The sequence below is a fragment of the Pristiophorus japonicus genome, unplaced genomic scaffold, assembly GCF_044704955.1.
Source record: "Pristiophorus japonicus isolate sPriJap1 unplaced genomic scaffold, sPriJap1.hap1 HAP1_SCAFFOLD_147, whole genome shotgun sequence".
In the NCBI taxonomy this organism is placed as follows: Eukaryota; Metazoa; Chordata; class Chondrichthyes; family Pristiophoridae; genus Pristiophorus; species Pristiophorus japonicus.
In genome coordinates, this window is record NW_027251144.1 from 277,156 (window position 1) to 279,131 (window position 1,976).

At 44.3% G+C, this 1,976-nt stretch overlaps 1 non-coding gene across 1 annotated transcript; it reads left to right on the forward strand.

Annotated features, from left to right (window-relative positions):
• Positions 1–1,539: 1,539 nt before the first annotated feature.
• trnan-guu (transfer RNA asparagine (anticodon GUU)) lies at positions 1,540–1,613 on the forward strand. Its single transcript has one exon. It is a non-coding gene; the product is annotated as a tRNA-Asn (tRNA).
• The last annotated feature ends 363 nt before the right edge of the window (positions 1,614–1,976 follow it).

A 1,976-nucleotide genomic window follows, 5' to 3' on the forward strand; every position in this document is an offset into this window, starting at 1 on the left:
ACGATTTATCACTGAAGCATCCCTTTCCGTGACTCATTTAATTTACACTCTGAATAATAATTCCCGGATCTAGAACTTTCGTAAGGTGGGGGCGATTCAAACCGTCCGTCTGGCAATTGGGCGAGGATCACAAACACTGACAATATTTACGAAAGGATATACTTGCTTTGGAGGCAGTTCAGAGAAGGTTCACTGGGTTGACTCCGGAGATGAGGGGGTTGACTTATGAGAAAAGGTTGAGTAGGTGGGGCCTCTACTCATTGGAATTCAGAAGAATGAGAGGTGATCTTATCGAAACGTATAAGATAATGAGGGAGCTTGATAAGGTGGATGCAGAGAGGATGGTTCCACTGATAGGGGAGAGTAGAACTAGGGGGCATAATCTCAGAATAAGGGGCCGCCCATTTAAATCTGTGATGAGGAGGAATTTCTTCTCTCAGAGGGTTGTAAATCTGTTGAGCTCACTGCATCAGAGAGCTGAGAAAGCCACGACATTTAATACATTTAAGACAGAGATAGCTTCTTAACTGATAAGGGAATAAGGCTTATGTGGAACGGGCAGGGATGTGGACTTGAGTCCATGATCGGATCAGCCATGATCATATTAAATGGTGGAGAAGGCTCGAGGGGCCATATGGCTTACTCCTGCTCCTAGTTCTTAAGTTCTTATGTTCTAAATAGCGACACACAAAAAAATGCTTTGATCATGGTTACACCTTATCTTCACGTTTGTCAAACAGTTGGCTCGTTGGTCTCGGGCTGTGATTCTCTCTTCGGAGTTGTTCATTGAAATTTACGAGGGGTCCCAGAGGAGCCCTGATATTGCTCGCATATTTTGAAATTGCATCGAACTTTTGCAAAGTAGGACTTGCATATCTGCAGCGCCTTTCAGGAACTCATGACGCCCCAAAGCGCTTTACAGCCATTGAGTTATGTTTGAAGTGTTGTAGTTTGGCGAAAGATGTGCCCAGATCACCAAACATGTACCTCAACTCTTTGCAAAGAGTTTGGTGCAAATGATCAGGCGTCTCAGGGACTTGGACTTTCTTTGAATAAGTTCTGCTTGTACCTGCATTCAAGCTTGAAACAGCAACTGGCCTTCCATCTCACGGGACGTTTGGGGTCGATGTGCGTTGCTTTCAATCTTTGAAATTTCACCAAACAAAGAAACGGTGAATCCAACTGTCCCTGTAAGCATTTAGTTCCCGTTTAATCACAGGAATATCCGCAGTCAGGAGCTGAAAAGTAATTCAAACCTAATACCGGCTTCGGGACAATCAGAATACTTCGTCACAGACAAGGCACCGGAAGGCTGGAAGGTAGATCTCACCGGTTGTGGGAGAGCTGGTTGGCGGTGACATGGAAGTGTCTGCAGTGTGCGGAACCAGACTGCTTCCACGCATCCACAATGAATGTCCCTCCATTTATTTGGGAAAAGTACAACTGAGAGTGGACAAGTTCCATCCCGGTCGGAGCAATCTGAAGCTTTAACTGACTGACACCCTGGTTTTGGATGTCTTGCACCTTATACTTCCATCAGTCTCTGTGGCGCAATGGGTTAGCGCGTTCGGCTGTTAACCGAAAAGTTGGTGGTTCGAGCCCACCCAGGGACGAAGAGTTTAACTGTTTTTCCCCGAGTATTCGGTGCCACACAGTCCCAGGTTGTCATTGTGCGTTTTGGCTGCACGAATCTATTCCGCAAATGTTGCCAGCAGTGCTGTTATCCAATTAGTTCCCACTCCAATATTTTATGAGCATTCAGTTCAAGTAAAACGATAACAATTTTTTACATGGTTCATGTTCCATCCAGCCCATTAGAAATAAATTATGTTATTGGGTTTAAAGAAACTGGTGGAAATTGATTCTATTGGTACATATATAGAACTGGAACTTCGGTCTCAAGTGCTCCTCCTATCAAGTATAGACACACACACAATCAATGGTTTTACAACTGAGTCATAAAAACTTACAATTTT